Source organism: Chiloscyllium punctatum, chromosome 32, assembly GCF_047496795.1.
Source record: "Chiloscyllium punctatum isolate Juve2018m chromosome 32, sChiPun1.3, whole genome shotgun sequence".
In the NCBI taxonomy this organism is placed as follows: Eukaryota; Metazoa; Chordata; class Chondrichthyes; order Orectolobiformes; family Hemiscylliidae; genus Chiloscyllium; species Chiloscyllium punctatum.
This window is the reverse complement of record NC_092770.1, coordinates 11,352,520-11,362,101: the sequence shown is the minus strand read 5'-3', so window position 1 is coordinate 11,362,101 and position 9,582 is coordinate 11,352,520. Positions and strand designations below refer to the sequence as shown.

The 9,582-nt window shown below is 39.1% G+C and overlaps 1 long non-coding RNA gene across 1 annotated transcript in view; it reads right to left on the bottom strand.

Annotated features, from left to right (window-relative positions):
* Positions 1-1,158: 1,158 nt before the first annotated feature.
* LOC140457894 (uncharacterized) overlaps positions 1,159-9,582 on the bottom strand; it is a 109,112-nt gene continuing 100,688 nt past the window's right edge. The window contains exon 3 of the long non-coding RNA XR_011953408.1: positions 1,159-1,209. This is a non-coding gene — a long non-coding RNA (uncharacterized lncRNA). The remainder of the gene's footprint in view (positions 1,210-9,582) is intronic.

Sequence of the window (9,582 nt, the reverse complement as noted above, 5' to 3'; positions counted from 1 at the left end):
GCGTTTCATCGAAGAGTTTTTTGTACCTTATCGGATATTAAAGGTTCTTTCACATCTTCTGAGACCAAGCAAGTGTGGAAAAGCTCTCAGTAATTATTTTTGACTCTCCTTAATTTCCCATTTGGAGATGTCAAAGAGCATTCTCTCCCTCAGTGAGGACTCTACCAGCAAATTCTTCTTTGCAGCTATGACCATATTAAATCATCATACTTTGGAATTTTCATTCTGAGCACAGACCCCACCTATAATTCCTGCCTAGTGAACTGAGATCAGGAATGCTCCTGGTTCACAATTGCCTCTTCGACCCTTGTTCTTACTGTCGAAAGGGACATAACTGACTTCTCATACTCTTCCATGGTGACTTCTGAGAAACACACACATCAACTCAAAAGATAAGACTGTTATCTATGCCTATAGTGACATTCTTCCCAGATGGAGATTTAAAACCCATCATTTGATTTGAAAACTGTATAGCTGCATGCAGAGCTTTCCTTTTTTATCCATTGTTTTCAAACCTTTCTTTGGTTTAAGGCTTTTTCATACTTTGAATCCAAATCCATTAACTAAACAAGGACCAGTCTTTGAATGGTAATTACTTTAGGGGTTTTTACCAGTTTCTCAAACCCAGGTTTTTACACCTACTTTACTTTCTCCAAGCTAAAAGTAATATTCCTGCAACATACAATTCATGAAATTAATATTTTTCATCACAATGCCCAGAAGGTAGAACACAGTGTGAATCCAATTTCCAAAATCTTTGTTGTTCCAGTAAGGATGTTATTAGCAAATATCAGGGAGGATTGAAAGAAACATATGTCTCAGATTTTGACTTATTCTATAGTGAATGAAATGTCATGACTCATCTCAAGCACATTCTATATGAGTCTCTGATGAATATTGTGCAGAAGAAAGTCGTGACTTGAATTTTACACGGTCATTCGGCACAGACAATAAAATGAAAAATTTTTTTTTTGTTCCACACTGGAATATGAGCAATATTTTGAAAAGGACCCTCAACTAAGGAAGCAAATACAATGTTTCAGAAGAAAACCAATTTATTCCAAATTTTGGATTAAGTCCATTGTTTAAAGGATTTGAGTATTGGAGTTTCTAAGTGTTTCTATCATAAACCACAACAGGATATTTGCTCAGAGCCTTACCTGTGCATTATTTTATGTCTTATTCATGACATAAAGCTCTCAGTGATATCTGTAGATTGAGAAGAACACAACTAAATCTGAGTTCTTTAAAACTTGAGTGCACAACAAAGAATACAGATTCTGTTACATATTTGCATTTACATTAACAATTATGATGAGTTGTTCTGAATAAAAGCACTGGGAATGTTAATGTGCAAAATGGCAATAATTACTGTTATTATGTAGTCACATTATGCAAGATCAGGTCAACTACTAAAATGTAGAGTACTCTAATGCTTAGATTGTATTAAAACTCAGGATATGGAGTAAATGACCCAATTTTGTTATAAAAGCCCACATTGTTCCAAAAAGCTGATATTTCACTTGTACTTGACCACGTTGAAAGACTGATAATAAATCACACAAAACCATTATCTATCTTTAATCATTTCTTCTCCATTCATTTTGAATGGAGAAAGATAAAAAGACCATCATTCATAGGTGAAATAAAGTAATTGTGAAGAATATATTAAACAGTAGAATTGGATTTTTTTTTATTATATCCCAGGTCATATTTATATTTATTTTCTGAATAATTGCATATAATAATTTTCAAAGGCTTCAATCACACATTATTAGCGAATATTTGAAAGTTGTCTATGCAATTTTAGCTGCTAAAAATTTGTGTTCTAAAATCATTTAAATCAAGAATAAAATTCATTTTTTTCCCCTTCCCAAAATGTATTATCAAACCTTTTGGATGGATTTGAGAGTTGGCAGATAGTGTGATTGGGTGGAAAGAGTGTGAGTGCAGCACACACTCACTCAGATATTTAATGACCCTATTAGTCAGTCCACTTTCCATCCATCGTGGAGGAACTGAATGTACCCTACCTATATTACTGCCTAATACTACAACCTGCAAAGGCCCCAGGTTTCATTGTTGTAATAGATTGGTCATCAAAATAGAACAAAGAACTGCAGATACTGGAACTCTGATGCAAACTAAAACAAAAAATCTGGAGAAACTCAGTTCTGGAGGCATCTGTGGAGAGAAAGATCTAGATACTAGAACTCCTGTTGTGGTAAGGCATTTGGGAGAGAGAAATCATTTCTCAATTTGTTTTGCTATATGAAATATATTCAAAATTCATTATGAGCTGTAGAGCCATCATAGAAAATATTTTGTTTCAACAGCAATTTCTGAATCTATGTCCCCCTGTACCCTATAATTGGAAATACTGAATTAACTATGAGTCTCTATTCTTCAGCTTTTTGGTTCATGTGCAGGCATAATCACTGACATGGATCTTATGCACAGAATAGCTTGTTTCTGTGCTACAGATATCATGTAAAGGAGAATGGTAATTTAACAAGGGCCTCTAAAACCACAACAGGGTACGTAATATACCTTCTCTTGAGGTTTCCTCACAAATTGGTTTGTACATATTAAAGTAGTTTCTAATAAATCCAGTAAGGAGTTCATGGTAAATTTCATTGCCCAGAGATTCTGGTATGCATCTTGCTGCAATATGATGTGGAGGAGCCCGTGTTGGACTGGGGTGGACAAAGTTTAAAATCATACAATACCAGGTTATAGTTCAACAAGTTTTAATCCAAAAACTCCTTGCTGGATTTATTAGAAACTACTTTATATGTACAAACCAATTTGTGAGGTATCCTCATAAGAGAGTGCTTTCTGTACTCTGTTGTGGTTTTAGAGGTCCTTGATAACAGGGACAACATGGTGGCTCAGTGGTTAGCACTGCTGCTTCACAGTGCGAGGGATCCAGGTTGGATTCCTGCCTTGGACAACGGTGTGAATTTTGCACATTCTCCACGTGTCTGCGTGTGTTTGCTCCAGTTTCCTCCCACAATCCAAAGGTGTGCAAGTTAGGTGAATGGGCCATTCTAAATTGCCTATAGTATTCAGGATTGTGTAGGTTAGGTGCATTAGTCAGGGGGAAATGTAGAGTAATAGGTAAGGGTAATGGGTCTGAGTGGGATACTCTTCGAAGGGTCGGTGTGGACTTGTTGGGCTGATGGGCCTGTTTCCACACTGTAGGAATTCTAATTCTAATTCAAGTTTATTTGGAAGTACTAGTTTTCAGCACTCAAAAAGCGAGTGCTTCCAAATAAAACCTGTTGGACTATAACCCGGTGTTGTGTTATTTTTAACTGTATGGAATAGTTGAGATGAACAGAATGGATACTTTCAAAGGTAGTTAAATAAGTATGAGGTGGATTGGAATAGAAAGATATGCTAATAGGGTTAGATTAAGCAGAATATGAGAGTTTTTTTTAAACCTGCTGGCCAAATGGTCTGTTTCTGGTCAGTGAATTCATTTTAATGTCCAGCATTGATCTGTTAAATCATAAAGCACAGAGTGTTAGCTTTGATTTGCTTATATTTCTTTTAAATTTTCACAAAAATTCAAACAGTTTGATTTATACGATTTGACTGAGTTTTTAAAAATTATTTTAATCCAATTTATTAGGCACAGAATGGTTAATTCTTTACCAATTATGAACTGATCAAATTTTTACAAATTTAAGAAAGAGTGCAGAATACCTTACTATACAAATCGCTGGTTGCTCACTAACAGTGATATTGACTTGATCATTAAAATCATCATGGAAACACTTCAGCTTGTGTTCTGTGCCAATTGTACATGTCTTTTATCAAGGCATATTTATACTTTCAAAGCAATATGCATGTTAACCATATGTTGTAACGTGTATTTGTCAGTGTTCTTGTGATGTTGCTCCCATTAATCAGATTTCAATCAGTTAGTCATTTAACCTATGAGTACATACCTATACTGCTTGCAAAGTAGTCATGCAATTTCAACCAGAAACGTTATTTTTACAGAAACTTGCTTTTTGTAAGTCAAATACTGACTATGAAGTGGATAAAATTACAGAGCAGCTAAAACACTCGGGCATTTGACTTCAAACCTGCATCACAATCAGACTTCTGTAATACATGAGATTTAAATTTCACCATCGTGTGTAAATAGGGTTTTACTGCACAGCAAATCTTGAGATTTGTGGCAGATGTTGTTCAGTGAAATGCTGCCAAATGAAGGTGCATGGCAGGGGGGGAGGAAGGAAGGAGAAAAGAAAAACACACTTCTCCAATCAACAAATGGAATAAACGCACAATTGAGCATTTTGGAAAGTTCTGCAACCAGGAGGTGTTGCAGAAAACTAGCAAATATTTGGAGAAAATAGCCATTAGGTACCCATTTTAAAATATTTGGTACACTCATATAAATTTTATCATTAAATTAAGTTACTTGTTTGCCCACTCTTGTGAAATATTGATACCGCCATGTTTTAACTGAGAAAATAATTTGTTATGAAGAAGAATTAAAACCGCTCAAATGCAAAAATATCTGATATATTTTGCTGGCAAGAAAATGGTCATTTTATAACTGAAATATGCAGCTCTTCGTAAACAGAGTTCAAAGTACCATAGAGATTAAGGCGTTCGACAAGGTTCCCCATGGGAGACTGATTAGCAAGGTTAGATCTCATGGAATACAGGGAGTACTAGCCATTTGGATACAGAACTGGCTCAAAGGTAGAAGACAGAGGGTGGTGGTGGAGGGTTGTTTTTCAGACTGGAGGCCTGTGACCAGTGGAGTGCCACAAGGATCGGTGCTGTGTCCTCTACTTTTTGTCATTTTTATAAATTATTTGGATGCGAGCATAAGAGGTACAGTTAGTAATTTTGCAGATGACAACAAACTTGGAGGTATAGTGGACAGGGAAGATGGTTACCTCAGATTATAACAGGATCTTGACCAGATGGGTCAATGGGATGAGAAGTGGCAGATGGAGTTTAATTCAGATAAATGTGAGGTGCTGCATTTTGGGAAAGCAAATTTTAGCAGGACTTATATACTTAATGGTAAGGTCCTAGGGAGTGTTGCTGAACAAAGAGACCTTGGAGTGCAGGTTTATAGCTTCTTGAAAGTGGAATCACAGGTAGATAGGATAGTGAAGAAGGTGTTTGGTATGCTTTCCTTTATTGGTTTGAGTATTGAGTACAGGAGTCGGGAGGTCATGTTGCGGCTGTACAGCACATTGGTTAGGCCACTGTTGGAACATTGCATGCAATTCTGGTCTCCTTCCTATTGGAAAGATGTGAAACTTGAAAGGGTTCAGAAAAGATTTACAAGGATGTTGCCACTGTTGGAGGATCTGAGCTACAGGGAGAGGCTGAACAGGCTAGGGCTGTTTTCCCTGGAGCGTTGGAGGCTGAGGAGTGACCTTATAGAGGTTTACAAAGTTATGCGGGGCATGGATAGGGTAAACAGGCAAAGTCTTTTCCCTGGGTTAGGGGAGTCCAGAACTGGAGGGTTTAGGGTGAGAGGGGAAAGATATAAAAGAGACCTAAGGGGCAACCTTTTCACACAGAGAGTGGTATGTGTATGGAATGAACTGCCAGAGGAAGTGGTGGAGGCTGGTACGATTGCAACATTTAAGAGGTATTTGGATGGGTATGTGAATAGGAAGGGTTTGGAAGAATATGGGCCATGTGCTGGCAGGTGGGACTAGATTGGGTTGGGATATCTGGTCGGCATGGACGGGTTGAACCAAAGGGTCTGTTTCCTGCTGTACATCTCTATGACTCTGTGACTCTATACTTGAAAACAAAATGGACTACTATGTCATTTATGAAAGCTACAGCATATAATTTTTTTAATAAATAGAAATCTTCAGGAAAAAAATGTGTAATATCCTAATTCATCAATAGTTTGGAGTGCCTGCAGTACAACTTATAACCAGTTATTAAATCGTAGTTGGTCTATGCTGTTACGTTACATGGAATGGCTTACACATTTTGAACACTCAGTGGATATAAATACATTGGTCAGAAGTGCTTGATCTAGGAAGTGACTCTATTCTTCCTGCAGTAATGATCAGGAGATGGTGAAAATGTAATCCCCTGGCTTTTCTGAATAACTCCTGACAATGCTGAGCTGGATGATGCATTGAATAAACATACTGCTCACTCACTTTTTGGGTTTACATTCCAAATTGCTGGGATGAAATTCATTTCCCTTACATTGTTTTTGTAAGTTGGCAGCGTCTTAACCTCCTCCTCACTAGGTGTGAATCAACACCACATTTCTCATATTTGGACAGTGATTGAGCAATTTCACACTGAGGAGTCATTAAAAAAAAACCTGGAGCAGTGAACAGAAATGTCACACTGATGCCTCAGGAATGCTTATTTGAGGTTGAACCCATTGATAAGTATGGGATCTATATTTGAGAGTAGTGTGAGAACAAAGAATAAAGAAAATTTACAGCCCAGGGACAGGCCCTCCAAGACTGAGCCAATCCAAATCCACTGTCTAAACATATCACCCAATTCCTAAGCATCTGTATCCCTCTGCTCCCCATCTATTCAAGCATCTATCCAGACACACCTTAAATGAATCTATCGTGCCTGCCTCTGCTCGCAACAAGTTCCAGGTGCCTACCACCCCCTGTGTGAAGTACTTTCCGTGCGTATCCCCCTTAAGTATTTCACGTCTCACCTTGAACGCATGACCTCTCGTTCTTGAATCCCTCATCCTGTGAAAAAGCTTATCTCTATCCTCCCTGTCTATAACCTTCAAGATTTTGTAGACCTTAATCAGGTTTCCCTGTCAATTTTTTAAAAAATACAAACAATCCTAAACTACGCAACCTCACTTCATAGCTAGCACCTTCCATACCAGGTAACATCCTCGTGAACCTTCTCTGCACCCTCTCTACAGCGTCCACATCCCTTTGGTATTGTGACGACCAGATCCCTACATAGTATTCTAAATGCAGCCAAACCAAAGTCTTGTACAATTTTAACATGACCTGCCAGCTCTTACACTCAATACCTTGTTAGATGAAGGCAAGCATATCACATTCCTTTTTGACCACTCTATTCACAAGTGCAGCTACCTTCAGGGTACAATGAACCTGAATTCCCAGATCTATCCGCTCATCAACTTTTCCCAAGGTTCTTCCATTTACAGTATAATTTGCTCTAGAATTAGACTTCCCAAAATGCATCATCTCACATTTGCCTGGATTGAACTCCATCTGCCACTTTTCCGGCCAACTCTCCAGTCTATCTATATTCTCCTGTATTCTCTGACAGTCGCCTATGCTTTCTGCTACTCCACCAATCTTCGTGTCATCTGCAAATTTACCGATCAGACCAACAGTGCCCTCTTCTAGATCATTTATGTATATCACAAACAGCAGTGGCCCCAGCACTGACCCCTGTGGAACACCACTGGTCACCATTCTCCATTTCAAGAAATTCTCTTCAATACTACTCTCATTCTCCTATTGCTCAACCAGTTCTTTATCCACTGAGCTAGAACACTCTGCACAGCATGTGACTTCATTTTCTTCATACGTTTATCATCGAGAACCTGAAGAAACACCTTACTAAAGTCCATGTATATGACATCCACAGCCCTTCCTTCATCTATCAACTTGGTCACTTCCTCAAAGAACTCTATTAAGTTGGTGAGGCACGATCTCCACTGCACAAAACCAACAGTGAAAAGCCCATTCTTTTCCAAATATAAATAGATTTTATTCCTCAGTACCTTTTCTAGCAACTTTCCCACCACTGACATCAGGCTCACTGGTCTTTAGTCACCTGGAATATCCCTACTACCCTTCTTTTACAGGGGGACAAAATTAGCAACCCTCCAGTCTTCTGACACTTCATCAGTGATTAAGGATGCTATAAAGATATCTTCAGAGCCCCAGCTATTTCCTCTCTCACCTCCCTCAGCAACCTGGGATAGATCCCATCTGGTCCTGGGGATTTGTCCACCTTAATATCCTTAGCCTACCCAACATATCTTCCTTCCTTATGTCAACGTGATCCAAAGTAAACAAGCTTCTGTTTCTAATCTCAACATTGATCATGTCCCTGTCCTCAGTGAACACTAATGCAAAGTAGTCATTGAGAATCTCACCCATTTTCTCAGGTTCGACATATAACCTTCCTTCCTTACCCTTTAGTGGTCCAACCCTTTTTCTAGTTACCCTCTTGCTTCTTATATATGAATAAAAGGCCTTGATATTCTCTTTAATTCTGCTCACTTAAGTTATTTCTTGACACCTTTTAGCCGGCTTGATTCCTCGTTGAAGATTGGTCCAATTCTCCCGATATTCATCCAAGGCCTGTTCTATTCTTAGCTGCCTGGACCTTATGTATGCTTCCTCTTTCCTCTTGGCTAGTCGCACAATTTCTCCTGTCATCCACGGTTCACGAATCTTGCCTTTCCTAACTCTTGTTTTCAAAGGGACATGCCAACATGCACTATCTTCAACCTATCTTTGAAAGCCTCCCACATATCAAATGTGGACTTCCCTTCAAATAGCTGCTCCCAATCCACATTTCCCAGCTCCTGCTGAATTTTGATATATAATTGGCCTTGGCCCAGTGTAGTACTCTTCCCTTAGAACAACTCTCATCTTTATCTCCGAGTATTCTAAAACTTACAGAATTGTGGTCACTATTCCCAAAGAAATCCCCCACTGCAACTTCTAACATTTGACATGGCTCGTTCCCCAACACCAGGTCCAATATGGCTCCTTCCCTCATCAGACTATTGACATACTGCTCTAGAAATCTTTCCTGGATGCTCCTTATAAATTCTGCCCCGTCTGATACTAAGTTAATCCCAGTCGATGTTAGTAAAACTAAAATCTTCCATCATCACCACCCTATTGCCTCTACGTCTTTCCATAATCTGTTTACCTATTTGTTCTTCTACCTCACCCTGACTGTTGGAAGGCCTTAATACAGCCCCAACAATGTAACTGCACCCTTCTTACTCCTCAGCTCTATCCATAATGCGTTACTACTCAAGCCCTCCATAGTGTCCTCCTTTAGCACAGCTGTGATATCATCCCTGACCAGCAATGGATCTCCTTCCCCTCTTTTACTTCCCTCCCTGTCCTATCTGAAGCACCTATATCCTGGAGCATTTAGTTGCCAATCATGCCCTTCCTTCAACCAAGTCTCTGTGATTGTAATAATGTCATGCTCCTCAGCACCAATCCAAGCCCTAAGTTCATCTGCCTTACCCACTATACTCCTTGCATTAAAGTATATGCACTTCAGGCCACCAGTTCTTTTGCATTCATCTGCTCTCTGCCTATTCTTCCCCTTATTAATGTTATCTTCATGATTCTTACAGTCTTCAGTTTCCACCTCACTGTCGACTTGTTTTCTCTTCTGGTTCCCAGTCCCCTGCCACATTAATTTAAAACCTCCCCAACAGCAGTAGCAACAACTCCCCCAAGGACATTAGTTCCAGTCTGGTTCAGGTGCAGACCATCCAATTTGTAATAGTCCCAATTTTTCCAGAACCGATCCCAATGTCCTGCAAATCTGAACCCCTCCCTCCTACACTATCCC